Consider the following 17,827-nt stretch of genomic DNA (forward strand, 5'->3'; position numbering starts at 1 on the left):
CCACTTAGAGTTGTGTGAGGACTCAGTCAGGTCTGAGGTTATGAAGCCCTAGGGAGGAAGAACACAGGGTTTCTTCTTACCTTTTTCCAATTTTTATCTAGAATTGGGCATGTCTGCCTAATTAAACTTCCTACTAGACTTAGACTGTCAGAATTCAAAATAACCTTAGGAATAATTTATTCCAAATTCTTCATTTTGCAGATAAAAGACTGAGGCTCAGAGATAGAAGGGGCATTCCCAAAGTCATATAACTAATTAGTGAGAAGGCCAAGACTAGAAGTCAAGTATCCTGTGTCTCTGACTAGTGCTAGTGCTTTTTTCCCTATACCCTTTTTTTCTTAGATCTGTCTTGAGAGTTTACAATGTTAGCAAGTTAAACAGAATAGTTTTACGGTGTATGTATGTTCTAGAAAATAATAAATAAAGTGCTTCCCAAATCAGAATCTATTTTTTAATAACTTATTGGACTCTTGTCCATAAAATATAATAAATAAAATGATTTTTTGAAAGATACTTAAGAATATTCATCATTTCAATAGAATCTGTTCCTACCCAGGTAGATTTGTCTGCTATTTATGATTAACCTGCATGCAACCTTGCTCAGTCACTGAACTGGATTATCACTCTAGTTTATCCTCGCATATCTTCCCCACTCAGGTGGTGCTTGGACAATTGTAATTTTGCCTTAACACACATAAAAATACCAGTAAGTGTCATAATTTTGTCAGTTTGTAGATACCTGCCAGGTTTTTTCTCCTAGCTCTCATGACAGGCAGCTTTGGATTCTGTGACCTCTGGGCATGCCTTTGAATTACTCATCCTCTTCTCAGTTCTGTTTCTCTCACTTTGTTTTCCTTTATCAAGGACAAAATAATTTCAAAGTAGTTAGTCTATTTTATCTTCACTACTATTTTTATCATGTTTTTAAAGCATTTATTAAGAAGTCCCAGTATGCCTAACACCCTATTTAATAGGTGCTAGAGGTTAAGAAGAAAAGGATGAATATATTTTATTGAGCACCTATTACGTGCTAAGTCTTATTTTACTAAACTTTACTTAAGATATCCTATATAATCTTAATAACATACTCCAAGAGTAGACATTATTTATTTTATTTATTTTACAAGAGAAAGAAACTAAGGTGGTAAGAAGGAGGAGGGAGAGAGAAAGAGGGAGAGAGAGAGAGAATCAACTGAGCAATTGGTTCAAGATTTCATAGCTCTAGCTGGCATTTGAACTTAAGTCTCTTTAAAAGAATTCTCCAAAGAGCCATCAGTCTAGATGAGAAATATTTTATTAAAAGGACTAGTAGGAAGCAAATTTGTGTAGTTGGAAGCTATTATGTTGATTGCCTTCCTATATCTCCCCTGCATTCTCCTCCTCTTTGTAGAATCCTTTGCCAACAAATTGGCTTTTTAGACAATCCTATTATATTTCCTCACCTAAGTCTGTCCCCCTCTATCCTCCTTTACTTTCCTTCTTCTATCAAGTAAAATATAACTCTATGTGGTTTATCTTTTCTACTTTCTAAAGTGAAATCTAGCTCATATGACTGATTACAATTAATGGACTAATTTGTAAGCCCTACTTGTATTGTTTTCACTTTATCAGAAGATTCCTGGAGACCCAGTGCCTTAAAGGATTGAACCTATAATGAGATATTTCAGTCAAGGTGGCAATCCTAGCCAAGAGATCACTAGGTAAAGTATAACAAAGAGAGGTAGGGTGTGGTTTTTGGTGCCCCTATATAACCCCACATAAGAAGTCAGCTGCAAACATTTGCAACATATGGCAAAATTGTATAGAAATTAATCTGTCTCCTGACACCAGTAGTGCTGATAGCCAATGGCCACCTGGGTCTCCCTTCATGTGTATTTGGTAAAAAATGAAACAGGTGTACTCAGAAAATATCCCTAACTGAGAAAAAGACAGTTTCTATTCTTCAATTGTGTTGTTAGTTTCACTAGAGGTAGTGGGATTTTTATTTTTTTTAGCTTTTATTTATTTATTTTTTATTATTAAATCATAGCTGTGTACATTAATGCAATCATGGGGCACTGTACACTGGTTTTATATACCATTTAACATATTTTCATCACACTGGTTAACATAGCCTTCCTGGCATTTTCTTAGTTATTGTGTTAAGACATTTATATTCTACATTTAGTAAGTTTCACGTGTATCCTTGAAAAATGCACTGTAGGCAGTGGGATTTTTCAAGGACAACACATAATTAAGAGATCCTTGTGACCAGGAAGTAACTTGTGAACTCTGCCAATGAATATTCCTATCTTCTCTCATTCTTCCCAAAGGCTGCCAGGTCAAAGAGAAGCCAGATGGTATAGGAATACCTATGCATTCTAATTTTGTACCAGTAAATACTAAATGTAACTCTCTCCATACACTTCTGTGTCCATGGTGGTGATCTATTTTGGGGATCTCAGCATCCATCTACTGAAATTTCCCAGCCTTTGAGAGCATATTCTTGGTACTGCACCTGATCACTGCTTTTCTATGTTTTTTCAGGCATGAATGAATTAATTGATCAAGATTCCCCATTGTTTCCTGAGAAGACTTTATTATTCTGATTAAGGAGTTTGAACTTCACTGGGGAAAATAGCAGGTACTCAAATATGGGCTTGACTTTTATTTTGGCGTACTGAGAACTTTTACTAGCCACAAGTTTCATATTTGCTGGTCTGTTGGATAGATTACCAAGTAATGGCCATCTTCTAGCAATCAAGACACATAATTTTACAGAACATGAAAGGCTATAGTTTCTGGACTATTTGGTACAATATGACATTCCTTTTACTAGTAGCTACAGAGTCCTATGGGAGTCTGAGGCAAAAGGAAAAATCAGTCATCCTGATTCTGTCTTTATTATATTTATATTTTGTTCATCATAGCTATTTGCATTAATTTTGATTTTTTTTTAAAAAATACTACATTTGATATATATATTTTTTTTCATTACACAGCTTTTTGGCAACCTCTTAAATTTTGTATCCAAGGGAAGTTCCCCTTTCATCTCACCCTAATCTTGACCCTGCTTTTTACGGGCTGTTTGACCTATTTCTTAGACTTTAAAAAGGGAAATTAAGAAGCCAACCTTCACGCCCATTGTGAAAGTGTATGTACAGACAAAATAAATGCTTTCAATGTTGAAATGTTAGGATATGTCTATATTATACAGTACATCTTGGCCACTATACATATATACAATAAAGTAATGTGTGTTTGTGCCTAGGAAGGGGATGCTATCTGCTGAGAAGGATAATTTCAGTAGCTATAGGGGAATCACATGAATGTCAAGCAAGTGTTGTCCTTTTTTTTTTTTGAGACAGAGTCTCACTATGTTGCCTTCAGTAGACTGCTGTGGCATCACAGTTCGCAGCAACCTCAAACTCTTGGGCTTAAGTGATTCTCTTGCCTCAGCCTCCCAAGTATCTGGGACTACAGGTGCCCACCACAACGCCGGTTGTCATTGTTGTTTAGCTGTCCCAGGCTGGGTTCGAACCTGCAGCTTTAGTGTATGTGGCTGATGCCGTAAACAATGTGCTACAGGTACCGAGCCATTTGAAGATGTTGATTTCAGAGTAGAACATGTTTTCTATGTTTCCTTTTGGCTTCTTTGTCTGGGTGTCTGTTCTTAGAAGTGTGTTACCCAAGCAGTGGCCTTAATATTTAAACATTGTAAGGTGACATGTCTAGTTCTCAAGCCCAGTTTTAAAAATCATGGGCAAAATGATTGCACAAATCACTTAAATATTAGAAGAAAAACCCCTAACCATGGTAACACTAGGTTATATCCCTAACCAGGAGGTGAGGGTTTTAACAACTAATACAATTTCTGTAGTACATATATCCCCTGTATATGAATGTGTGCATGATTGACCCAAATATTTAACATATGTGTTTATGTTTCTGAAAGCCAAACTAAAGTCACTCTATCCTTTCTTTCTAGTTGTACTTTCTCATAAAAGTCTTTTCTTAAGACTACCTGAACCTTTTCCCCTGATTTAATCAGGATAAGTACAATGAGGCTCAATGAGACAAGCCTAAAAAATTAGTCACCTGTTCAAAGCATATTATGTTTGTTATACTCATGTATTAGTGAGACATGACAAGTGGAGTAGCCTACATAGACAGTTGCATACTTCTATTGTCAAAAGTAATCATCCATTGGCTGAAATAAAACACCATTAATTTGCATATTTTCTAAATATTTACATGGATATTATAAATATTTCTATATTTATAATACTTACATATGTATATATATGAACATATAGATGTAGCAATTTAAGACCCAAGGCTAATTAAAACCCAGGAGAAAAATGACAAAATACAGGGTATCCACAAAGTCTGTGTGCAATGTAGAATAGTTGACAATTTCAAATTGCACACAAACTTTATGTCCACCCTGTATATTAAACATTTTAAAAAACATTATGGTCATACCGTGCTTTTGACCAAAAATGACATTTTTCTTTTTTTTTTTTAATTTTTTTTATTAAATCATAACTGTATACAATGATATGATTATGGGGCATCATACACTCACTTCATAAACCATTTGACACATTTTTATCACAGTGGTTAACATAGCCTTTCCGGCGTTATCTCGGTTACTGTGCCAAAACATTTACATTCTACATTTACCAAGTTTCGCAAATACCCCTATAATATGCACCACAGGTGTGATCCCACCGATTCCCCTCCCTCTACCCACCCACCCCCTTTCCCACTTCCCCCTATTGTTAAGTTGTAGCTGGGTTATAGCTTTCATGTGAGAGTCCCAAATTAGTTTCATAGTAGGGCTGTGTACATTGGGTATTTTTTCTTCCATTCTTGGGATACTTTACTAAGAAGAATATGTTCCAGCTCCATCCATGTAAACATGAAAGAGGTAAAGTCTCCATCTTTCTTTAAGGCTGCATAGTATTCCATGGTATACATATACCACAATTTATTAAATCGATGGACACTTGGGCTTTTTCCATGACTTAGCTATTATGAATTGGGCTGCAATAAACATTCTGGTACAAATATCTTTGTTATGTTGTGATTTTTGGTCTTCTGGGTATATGCCCAGCAGAGGAATTACAGGATTGAATGGCAGATCTATTTTTAGATCTCTGAGTGTTCTCCATATATCTTTCCAAAAGGAATGTATTAATTTGCATTCCCACCAGCAGTGCAGAAGTGTTCCCTTTTCTCCGCATCCACGCCAGCATCTCTGGTCTTGAGATTTTGTGATATAGGCTAGTCTCATTAGAGTTAGATGATATCTCAAAGTAGTTTTGATTTGCATTTCTCTGATGATTAAAGATGATGAGCATTTTTTCATATGTCTGAAGGCCTTGCGCCTGTCTTCTTCAGAGAAGTTTCTCTTCAAATCCCTTGCCCAGCCTGCGATGGGATCCCTTGTTTTTTTCTTGCTGATGCGTTTGAGTTCTCTGTGGATTCTGGTTATTAAACCTTTGTCAGAGTTATACCCTGCAAATATCTTCTCCCATTCTGAGGGCTGTCTGCTTGCTCTGCTTACTGTGTTCTTAGCTGTGCAGAAGCTTTTTAGTTTGATCAAGTCCCAGTAGTGTATTTTTGAAGCTGCTTCAATTGCCCGGGGGGTTCTCCTCATGAAATACTCACCCAGGCCAATTTCTTCAAGGGTTTTCCCTGCATTCTCCTCTAGTATTTTTATAGTTTCATGTCTTAAGTTTAAATCTTTAATCCAATGAGAGTCTATCTTAGTTAATGGTGAAAGGTGTGGGTCCAATTTCAGTCTTCTGCAGGTTGCCAGCCAGTTCACCCAGCACCATTTGTTAAATAGGGAATCTTTTCCCCACTGAATGTTTTTAATTGGCTTGTCAAAAATCAAATAGCGGTAAGTAGCTGGATTCATCTCTTGGTTCTCTATTCTGTTCCAGATATCTACTTCTCTGTTTTTGTGCCAATACCATGCTGTTTTGATCACTATCGATTTGTAGTAAAGTCTGAGGTCTGGTAGTGCGATTCCTCCTGTTTTGTTTTTATTTCTGAGTAATGTCTTGGCTATTCGAGGTTTTTTCTGATTCCATATAAAACGAAGTAATGTTTTTTCAAGATCTTTAAAATACGACAGTGGAGCTTTAATAGGGAGTGCATTGAAATTATATATTGCTTTGGGTAGTATGGACATTTTGATAATGTTGATTCTTCCTAGCCATGAGCATGGTATGTTTTTCCATTTGTTAACATTTTCAGCTATTTCTTTTCTTAGAGTTTCATAGTTCTCTTTATAGAGATCTTTCACGTCTTTTGTTAGGTAAATTCCCAAATATTTCATCTTCTTTGGCACTACTGTGAATGGGATAGAGTCCTTAACTGCTTTTTCAATTTGACTGTTGTTGGTGTATATAAAGGCTACCGATTTATGAATGTTGATTTTGTAACCTGAGACGCTGCTGTATTCCATGATCACTTCTAGGAGTTTTGTAGTAGAGTCCCTAGTGTTTTCCAGATACACAATCATATCATCTGCGAAGAGCGAGAGTTTGATCTCTTCTGACCCTATATGGATACCCTTGATCGCCTTTTCTTCCCTAATTGCGGTGGCTAAAACTTCCATTACAATGTTGAAAAGCAATGGAGACAATGGGCAGCCTTGTCTGGTTCCTGATCTGAGTGGAAATGATTCCAATTTAACTCCATTCAATATGATATTGGCTGTGGGTTTGCTGTAGATAGCCTCTATCAGTTTAAGAAAAGTCCCTTCTAGACCAATTTTCTTGAGTGTTCTGATCATGAAGGGATGCTGGATATTATCAAAAGCTTTTTCTGCATCAATTGAGAGAATCATATGGTCTTTGTTTTTTAATTTGTTTATGTGCTGAATTACATTTATAGATTTACGTATATTGAACCAGCCTTGAGACCCTGGGATAAAACCAACTTGGTCATGATGTATAATTTGTTTGATGTGTTGTTGGATTCTGTTTGTTAGGATCTTGTTGAATATTTTTGGATCTATATTCATTAGTGATATTGGTCTATAATTTTCTTTTCTTGTTGGGTCTTTTCCTGGTTTGGGGATCAGGGTGATGTTTGCTTCATAGAACGTGTTGGGTAGTCTTCCTTCTTTTTCTACATTTTGGAACAGGTTGAGTAATATAGGTACTAATTCCTCTTTAAAGGTTTGGTAGAATTCTGACGTGAAACCATCTGGTCCCGGGCTTTTCTTTTTAGGGAGGTTTTGTATAGTTGATGCTATTTCTGAACTTGATATGGGTCTGTTCAACATTTCCACTTGATTCTGGTTAAGTCTTGGAAGGTGGCGTGCTTCCAAGTATTGGTCTATTTCCTTCAGATTTTCATATTTCTGAGAATAAAGTTTCTTGTAATATTCATTAAGGATTTTTTGGATTTCTGATGAGTCTGTGGTTATTTCGTCTTTGTTGTTTCTGATTGATGATATTAGAGATTTTACTCTTTTTTTCCTGATTAGGTTGGCCAGAGGTTTATCTATTTTATTTACCTTTTCCAAAAACCAGCTTTTTGATTTATTGATCTGTTGTATTATTATTTTGTTTTCAATTTCATTTAATTCTGCTCTAATTTTGGTTATTTCTTTTCTTCTACTGGGTTTGGGGTTGGAATGTTCTTCCTTTTCCAGTTGCGTGAGATGTCCCATTAAGTTGTTAACTTCCTCTCTTTCCGTTCTCTTGAGGAAGGCTTGCAGTGCTATAAATTTCCCTCTTAGAACTGCCTTTGCAGTGTCCCAGAGGTTCTGATAGTTTGTGTCTTCATTGTCATTTTGTTCCAAAAAATTGGTGATTTCTTTCTTAATCTCATCTCTGACCCAGCTATCATTCAGCATAAGGTTATTTAACTTCCATGTTTTTGTATGGGTATGCAGATTCCTGTTGTTACTCAATTCAAGTTTTATTCCATGATGGTCTGAGAAGATGCATGGAATAATTTCTATTCCTTTAAATTTACTGAGGTTAGACTTGTGACCTAAAATGTGATCAATTTTGGAGTAAGTTCCGTGGGCTGATGAGAAGAATGTGTATTCAGTTTTGTTGGGATGAAATGTTCTGTAGATGTCTGCTAAATCTAAATATTGGATGGTTAGGTTTAAATCTAAGATTTCTTTGCTCAGCTTCTTTCTGGAGGATCGATCCAACACTGCCAAGGGAGTGTTGAAATCTCCAACGATTATGGAGCTGGAGGAAATCAAGTTACTCATGTCTGTTAGAGTTTCTCTTATAAATTGAGGTGCATTCTGGTTGGGTGCATAGATATTAATAATTGAGATCTCGTCATATTGAGTATTACCCTTAACAAATATGAAGTGACCATACTTGTCCTTCCTTAATTTTGATGGTTTAAAGCCTACTGTATCTGCAAATAAAATTGCAACACCTGCTTTTTTCTGATTACCATTTGCCTGAAATATGGATGACCATCCTTTCACCCTGAGTCTGTATTTGTCTTTTAAGTTGAGATGTGACTCTTGTATGCAACAAATATCTGGCTTGAGTTTTTGTATCCAGTCAGCTAACCTATGCCTCTTTAGAGGACAGTTTAAGCCATTCACATTGATGGAGAGTATTGATAAGTCTGGTGGAATTTTGGGTATTGAGTTTTTCAAAAGTCCAGTGGACATTTTTAATCCTTTCGCCAGTGTGGAAGTTGGAGTTTGATCTGAAGATTCTGAGTGAGTTTACTTTTGTGGTATAGGATTGGGTTGGTCATTGTGGAGGATAGGTCTGAGAACATCCTGAAGAGCTGGTTTACTTATGGCAAATTTTTTCAACATATGAATGTCATTGAAGTATTTAATTTCTCCATCATAGATGAAACTCAGTTTAGCTGGATACAAGATCCTGGGTTGAAAGTTTTTTTGCTTTAGGAGATTAAAAGTTGATGACCAGCCTCTTCTTGCTTGAAAAGTTTCAGCAGAGAGATCTGCAGTTATTCTAATATTCTTACCTTTGTACGTTATAGTTTTCTTTCGCCGAGCTGCTTTGAGAATCTTCTCTTTCATGTTAACTTTAGTGAAGCTAATTATGATATGTCTGGGAGATGGCTTATTGGGGTTGAATCGTGCTGGGGTTCTGAAGCTGTCTGCTATCTGAATTTCAGATTCTCTAGGCATGTCTGGAAAATTTTCTTTCATAATTTCATGTAGAAGGGCCTCTGTGTCCTTGGCAGCTACTTCATCAGTCTCCGAAATTCCTATAACCCTTATGTTGTTTTTTTTCGAATTATCTGAGAGCTCTCTGAGTGAGTGATCCGTTTTTGCTCTCCATTTCTCTTCCTCTTTGAGAGATTGGGAGCGTTCGAAGACTTTATCTTCAATGTCAGAAATCCTTTCTTCTGCTTGTTCCATTCTGTTACTGAGGGATTCTACTGTATTTTTCATATCTTTGAGGGCTGTACGTTCTTGTTTCAGTGTGTCTAAGTCTTTGGTGGTTTTGTCTTTAAATTCGTTAAATTCTTGAGACAATTTTTGAATTTCTCCTCGAATTCCTAATTCCATTTTATTAATCTTGTCTGCAAACCAAATTCTGAATTCGACTTCTGACATCTCAGCCAGTTGTTTATGAATGGGATCTTCAATCACATCTGCCGTATCTTTTCTTGGGGGGGTTGATCTATTCTGGTTATTCATGTTACCAGAGTTTTTCCGCTGATTCCGCCCCATGGTTTACTCCCTTTGGTTTTTCCCCTGGGGTTTTATCGAGGGCCCGTACAGTGTTGTGGCCTGAGAAACTGGGGCCCTGTCTGGTGTGGTGGAGCAAAGTGGTTCTGTCTTGTTTTCAGCTGGTTTCTGTTCGATCCTATTGCAACTTCTACTCTGGCTTGAAGTCTCAGCTGTGTGGAAAAATCAGCAATTAAGTCACCCCGCCTGCCCATCTCTGGCCCCAGTTGGAAAAGGAGAATCAAACCTTCCTACAATCGCACACCCAGGGCACCTCCTGAAGAGTCCTCAGTCTATTAGCCCAGTTCAAAAGGTCCGAATCAACTGTCTCAATCGGCACTTGTCTCGGGTGGAAGGGTTCAAGAGGTCTCTGGGAACTGGATCACAGGGGCCTGGTGACTCCTCTGACACGGCTCACCCCAGTGCAGCGTGGAGTCAGGAGGAGCCACCCAGCAAACAGAGCAGTCTGGGAAGGTTGACGTCTCCTTCCCCACTTTGCCCCTCCGTCGGACCCAGTCACTGGTATCTCTGCAGATGGCTAACCCAGTTGCCTGCAGTGAACAGACACTCCAGGGGTTTGCACCTGCCTGAATCGCAAGGAAGTCTGCCAGGCCCCCGCAGACTGCCGCTATCTAGCAGGAGGAGATGGGGCCTGACATCTTTGAGTGTTTGATGCAGGTGATGGGAAGGAGGTGTTCACTCAGGCTTAGCCCCGTCCCTGATGCATGCTGCTAACAGAACAGAACAGACAACTTTGTGAGGTTCTGTCTCTGTTCTTGTCGTCGCCTACAGGAGACGGGCTGTTTTGAGTTCAAACGTCTTTGCTGCTGGAGAATTGCGTCTGAACACCTCTCTGGGTCGGCCCCGCCCTGGAGGCTTCCGGGTTTGTGAGCCGTGTCACCGGTGGCCTCCTCTGGTTGCCCAGGGAGACAGGGGGTGTGGCCTCAGAATATCCAGAAGTGAGCGTTCTGCCGTTAAAGAAAAAACGGCTGTTGATCTACCTCCAGGGAACTGCTGCTCTGGTGTGGGCACTCAGGCGACCCTTTTCTCCTCTGTCCCATGCCCCAGAGTCAGCACTGAGCGGCCGCAGTTTGTGCTGGGTCCACACCCCTTAAGAGATCCCCCAAGAATCAGAACTCTTGGGGGATGGGCCCCCAGACCCCGATTGGGAGTGGGGCGGGGGGAAGCTAGAGTTTCATTCAGTTTCACGCAATACTACCGTCCGGGGAGGGCTCCTGCACTGCACCGCAGGGAAGTGCCGCCAAGGCTTGATTTCCCCTCAGCAGAGTGCCCTTTCCTCGCTCACGTATCCCAGAGTCAGCGCTGACCTGACGCAGCTCAGGCACTGTGCACTCCCCTCGAGAAATCACCCAAGGAGCCGAACTCCTGGGGGATAGGCCCTCAGACCCCGAGTGAGAGTAGGGGCTCTCAGCGGGGAGGCCAGAGTCTGATTCAGTCTTGGGCCCCGTATGCCTGGGGAGGGTTGCTGCACTGCACCGCAGGGAAGTGCCGCGAGTCGTGACTCAGCCCGGTGCCCTCTCCTCACTTGCGCGCCTCAGAGTCAATGCTGACCAGTCGCAACTCGGGGACTGTCCACTCCCCTTGAGAAATCACCCAAGGATCCGAACTCCTGGGGGATAGGCCCTCACACCCCGAGTGAGAGTAGGGGCTCTCAGCTCTCAGCGGGGAGGCCAGAGTCTGATTCAGTCTTGGGCCCCCTATGCCCGGGGAGGGTTGGTGCACTGCACCGCAGGGAAGTGCCGCGAGGCGTGACTCCCCCTCAGCCCGGTGCCCTCTCCTCACTCGGCGCGCCTCAGAGTCAATGCTGACCAGTCGCACTCAAGGGGACTGTCCACTCCCCTTGAGAAATCACCCAAGGATCCGAAGTCCTGGGGGACAGGCCTCCAGACCTCAGTGGGCGGGAGGGGAGCGCCGGGGATTCAGGGTTGCCGGCAGAGGATTCCCAAAGTTTTATTCAGCCCTATGTCCGGCAGGAGAACGCCACAGCACCCCACTAGGGGAGGTAGGTCCAGTTTTTAGAAGGTCTCTCCCGTGGAGAGACCGTGGAAATTAAAGGGCTCTAATTTCTGCCCGCTTGTTCAATTTCTGCCCGCTTGTTCAATTATGGGGCTCTAGAGCCGGTCTCATGGGGGAGGGGGACTCCCGTCCGCTTGGTGGTGAATTTTGTACCTTTTGTTTGCGTCCTTGTGATCACAACTTGCCTCAGCGGTGTTGATGTGCGTTCTTCAGCCTTCTCTCTTGGTGAGGCTCAAGTCCACCAGGATACTTACTAAATTCCTGTCCCTTAACTCTCCTTCTGGACGGGAGCCTTTGTTGAAAGCTGGCTTCAGTCCGCCATCTTGTCTCCCCGACATTTTTCTACTTGAACTCTTACTTCATTATTTACACTGACTCTGAATGACTTTTCATTGTTCTCAAAAATTCAACTGCTTATACAAAACAAAAATTTATCACTCATATGATTTTTCTAAAGACTATCATGCCAGCTTTGAATAATTCTAATGGAGAATATAAAAAATATCCTGAGCAGTAGGGGTATAATTAAAATAAGCATTTCACTCTTCAAAGTGACAACTTAAGAGAGGCAGCTTCATTTGGATTCTTGCTTTCTGATAGGTTTAATTTTAAAAATATATAACACTATGCTGAAATACATGTTCTAAAAGTTTCAACTCAGTAATGTAGTGCAAAAGCTATTATGAATGTGTAGTTTATGTGTATGTGTTTCTTGGGTGACTTTCCTTAGATGTAAAGTGCCAAAGGGGTACACTACTCATCCTCCCAGGCAAAGAAAATTTCTTGGATTTGTAAACCTTTGTGTGGCATGTAGGCTAGCTTGATGGCATAGTTGGATAGGTTGTAAATATGAAGGGTATAACCCAACTATAGCACAAGAATATGGGGAAAGGGCCAAGGGAGGGGAAGGGAAGAGGAAATTCAGGGTGGAGGGAGGGTAAGGGGTGGGGCCACACCTAGGGTGCATCTTAGAATGGGTACAGGTGAAACCTACTAAATGAAGAATACAGATGTCTACATACAATAACTAAGAAAATGTCATGAAGGCTACGTTGAACAGTTTGATGGGAATATTTCAGATTGTGTATGAAACCAGCACATTGTACCCCTTAATTGCCCAAATGTACACAGCTATGATTTAACAATAAAAAATAAATAAATAAACAAAATCAATACCAAAAAAAAATAAATAAATTCCTAGTCTATAAGAATTTCAAAATAAATAAATAAATAAATAAATAAAAATAAAAATAAAAGTTAGGTACCTAGAATTCGGAATAAAGCAAAACAAGATAGATTAGAACAATGTTGCAGGGAAGGTCAAATTAACTCAGTCAGTAGAAATATAAATAGGAGGTAGAGAAGAGGGAGGGAGGAACTAAAATCTTCTGTATTTACATTTGAATAATAGAATGGTCTGTGGTATTAGTGATGTTTACAATGTTAAGGACAGGAAAAGAGATGGGTCTCAATTTTAGATAAATTTATTTTTAGAATTTCTAGATAACTATTTGTTTTAACTTTCTTGATCCCATTTGTGAAGGCTTGTCTAAATAACTGATGGATAGATAGAAACATAAGCAAGTAAATAAATTAGAAGTTAACCACAGAAAAAATTATAAAAGTGCACACCCATTTGATAGTCACCTTAAAATAAAAATAACCAGACTTTGAATATTTGTAACTACACTATCACTGATATAATTTCTAAAACAAACTGGCTCTTCAAACTGTCAAAGAGTTATGTTTCTAATCTCTTAGCACCTGACATATACTTAAGTTGGTAAGTACAGTGGGAAAACCTAAAATCAAGTTATTCACCATGGCTTAGAGGTAAACACCATAATGCTGATATGTATTAAAATGTTACCCCAAAATGGTTGAAAATGCAATGATCTCAATCTAAATTGATCTGAAGAAATACCTAGTTGCTAGTTTTCCCTCCAATGTTATTGGAAATGCTTAACAAATAATGCAAATAATGTCATTCACTGGCAAACAAACAAACAAAAAAAAAAAAACAAAAAAACTGATCTATTGTCACCAGGTTTGGGCTAGAATCATCTTTTCTTTTTAGTTTTTCATAGCATGTACATAAGGGAAGGGAATTAGAAATAAACAATATGCAAGCTTATGTTTCTAAACTCACTCAAGCCCAAATTAATTCCATGATCCCATTAGTGTCCAGGAGTTCAGCCTTACCCTCTGAGTGGATAATAATGTAGAAGCATAAGAGGTTGGCCTATGGCAGAAATAAAAATGAGCAAACTGGTGGTAAATTTATGAAGAAAAATATCTTTTCTCACTGCCAGGTTTGGGGACCAGTGCATATTCAATACATTTTCAAGTACTTTCTGAGTCCCCTGGATAAGATGGGGGAGGAACTTGTCATTTCCTGTCATATGAAGGCAGCAGGCTATGAGAGAAAGTAAAAATAGCACCACATTTCCACAAAGAAGTACACTTTACTTCATTTTGGCATGTGTATGGAGAGGAGGTGATGCTTTTTTTAATCTGATTTGCTTTCATCTTTACTTTCTTTGATTATAGTACAATATGGCTGTTTAAATATATATTCACAAGAGTTGAGATTTTTAAAATGGTAATTAGTGTGCTTTGAGTTGTGTACTCTACTTTAGATGATAGCTTGTAGGTAGAGATGTTGAATTTCTAGTTGGATGATTTTTTAAAGGTTAAATGGACATGGGTTTGAGGGGACCATTGTTGCTCTGAAGGAAGTGTTTTCTTTTGCTTGTTGCTAAGTTGTTCCAATTTACTTCCCACTTAAGTATGTACACGGTGATTATATGGGGAGAAGTCATGTGGGAAATTCTAATAAGTTCAGTGGGATGATGTCTAGAACATCTATTTTTACCTGCTGGCAGTTGACTGATAAGGAAGAGCAAATTTCTTTGTTGGGGCTAGGCAAGGTAGAAGAAAGGAGACAAGTGTATAAAGAAAAATAATCTGAATGTAATTCCTAGTAAATAAAAATAGAAGATCTAAAAAAGGTGGCTTTAGTAATCTTCAAATGCTTTTCAGTGGACAGTATTAATAATTAAAACAATAGCTAGAAATCGCTAAATATATTTGTTTTCAATTTTATAACTTGAATAGCCTTCAAAAGCCATACTGAAAAGATTATACAGAACTGGGTAACTGAAAAGAATGGTTCTATAAACATATGGGGGCATATGTCTCTAAGAGAGTTTTTTAAAGATCTACTAATGGAAATTTGGTAAAGATCTGTTCTATATATTGTGGGAAATACATAATTGAATAGGACATTTCATGTATTCTCTCAAAGATCTTACAATCTAGTGGTTGTATGGATAACTAAATTTACCTTCAGACAAGATAAAACATATCAGGCTATGATAGAGGTATAAGCAACATGCTATGAGAATTCAAATGAAGGAGGGCTAATCCTAATTTGGATAGTTTAAGGAAGATTTTGAGGAGGAAATATGATTATTAAATTCTCCTATTAGGAATTTTCCCATTCATTGAGTCTAGAAGGGGCAGGTAGTAGACAAGAACATAAGGATATTCAAGCTAAAGACAAAGACAGAAACATCAGGTATATGCTGTCTGCTAGGACAGTCTGGCATTGTGGAAGACTAGGACATTTAGAAGGGTATAATGAGAGATTAATCTAGAGAGAATAGGGGTTTGAATGTTATGTTTTTAGACACTTGAAGAGTTTCACACAACTGTATGAGATGCTTCAACCTGTATCTGATAAAGACAACTGCCGAAATATTTCAGTCTAAATTAGTGACTTTCAACCAGTCTGCCATAGCACACTGGCATGTCATGAGAGGATCTTTGGTGTGCTGCAAACTTTTTTAAAGATCATTAATTAAATTATTTTTGAAAGAAGTTCAAAGCATTGGAAGTGTAGTCTTTTTTTTTTTTTTTTATCAACATAATTTAAGTATGCTGTGGAAGTTTAACTGTAGGTTCAAGTGTGCCATGAGATAAAAAAGGTTGAAAAACGCTGCTCTAAAATAAGAAAGTCATGCTATTTAACATAATAAAATATCATGCTATTGCTCATATAAATATTATAAACAGAGGTCAAATATGAATGTTTTTTTCTTTCTAAAACATTGTTGAATGTTACTGATGTTATGTTATAGAGATATAAAATGTTTTAATTTGCCAGGGGGCATTCCTTATTTGCTTGACTATTCATTTTAGGTAGACAATGCCACTATGTTTTTTTAAATAATCCAGAATAGAAGCTTATGGTCTTTCTGTCATAGCATCTGCAATAGTTTGGGGAAAAAAAATTCAGAACTTGTCAGATAATTTTAAACTGACTCTATATTATGCATTTCAATTTTTATAGCCAAGGAAAAAAAGCAGACATTGTCCTGCAAATCCTCCTTCATAAAATCCCAATCTTGAATTATATTACTCGCATTATATTGATTGTGTCTGAATTGTATTGATTATCTTGGACCTTAGTTTATCATAAACTTGAAAGCATGTAACTTACTTGTAAGTAAAATCCCCTTTCTTATCTAAATGTTCATGTTTGCTCCAAGACACAAGTTGAACTTTTTTTTTATTAAATCATAGCTATATACATTGATATAATCATGGGGCATCATTCACTAGCTTCACAGACCGTTTACCAAATTTCACATATACCCTTGTAAGATGCACCTCTGGTGTAATCCCACCAATCCCCTTCCCTCTACCCACCTCCCACCTCCCACCTCCCTCCCCTCCCTTTCCCCCTTCCCCCATTCTTAGGTTGTAACTGGGTTATAGCTTTCGTGTGAAAACCCTAAATTAGTTTCATAGTAGGGCTAAGTACACTGGGTACTTTTTCTTCCATTCTTGAGATACTTTACTAAGAAGAATATGTTCCAGCTCCATCCATATAAGCATGAAAGAGGTAAAGTCTCCATCTTTCTTTAAGGCTGCATAATATTCCATGGTGTACATGTACCACAATTTATTAATCCATTCGTGGATTGATGGGCACTTGGGCTTCTTCTATGACTTAGCAATTATGAATTGGGCTGCAAAAAACATTCTGGTACAAATATCTTTGTTATGGTGTGATTTTTGGTCTTCTGGGTATATGCCCAGTAGAGGGATTACAGGATTGAATGGCAGATCTATTTTTAGATCTCTGAGTGTTCTCCATATCTCTTTCCGAAAGGAATGTATTAATTTGCATTCCCACCAGCAGTGCAAAAGTGTTTCCTTTTCTCCACATCCACGCCAACATCTCTGGTCTTGGAATTTTGTGATATGGGCTAGTCTCACGGAGTTAGATGGTGGGTGAACTGCCTGGCAACCCGTAGAAGACTGAAACTGGACCCACACCTTTCATCATTAACTAAGACAGACTCTCACTGGATCAAAGATTTAAACTTAAGACATGAAACTATAAAAATACTAGAGGAGAGTGCAGGGAAAACCCTTGAAGAAATCGGTCTGGGAGAGTATTTTATGAGGAGGACCCCCCCAGGCAATTGAAGCAGCTTCAAAAATACACTACTGAGACTTGACCAAACTAAAAAGCTTCTGCACAGCCAAGAACACAGTAAGTAAAGCAAGCAAACAGCCCTCAGAATGGGAAAAGATATTTGCAGGTTATGTCTCCGACAAAGGTTTAATAACCAGAATCCACAGAGAATTCAAACACATTAGCAAGAATAGAACAAGGGATCCCATCACAGGCTGGGCAAGGGATTTGAAGAGAAACTTCTCTGAAGAAGATAGGCATGCGGCCTTCAGACATATGAAAAAATGCTCATCATCTTTAATCATCAGAGAAATGCGACACGAGTTGAATATTAAGAAAAGTTGAGGACAGTTCTCACAGCCCTGTTAGCAATGAGAATAAGGAGTAAAATAAGGAGTCACCCAAAATGAACTAAGTATTGCAAATAAAGCTACTCACTAAAAAATAATTTAGTACCGGAACATTATTCAATGAACACAATCACACAAACATGTAAAAGTGCACTCAAATATTGCCTGTGCATTAAACTCTGGGGCCTGGGCTATATCAGGCTAGTCTTGGAAAGGGAGCCTGTCCTCCTTTAAGATATTTCATCCCTATGTTAGAGGACA

At 38.6% G+C, this 17,827-nt stretch overlaps 1 protein-coding gene across 4 annotated transcripts in view; it reads left to right on the forward strand.

The window, feature by feature from the left end:
* Nucleotides 1-17,827, forward strand: part of GPR174 (G protein-coupled receptor 174) — a 322,211-nt gene that overhangs the window by 285,477 nt on the left and 18,907 nt on the right. For 3 of the 4 annotated variants that reach the window (XM_053580510.1, XM_053580508.1, XM_053580507.1), the window contains one exon: nt 2,527-2,623. The gene's annotated coding sequence lies outside the window, so the exon portion shown is untranslated. Of the gene's footprint in view, nt 1-1,627; nt 1,701-2,526; nt 2,624-17,827 lie in introns of those variants that run through there. The other variant, XM_053580509.1, reaches the window with a different exon arrangement.

The sequence above is a fragment of the Nycticebus coucang genome, chromosome X, assembly GCF_027406575.1.
Source record: "Nycticebus coucang isolate mNycCou1 chromosome X, mNycCou1.pri, whole genome shotgun sequence".
NCBI classification, from domain to species: Eukaryota; Metazoa; Chordata; class Mammalia; order Primates; family Lorisidae; genus Nycticebus; species Nycticebus coucang.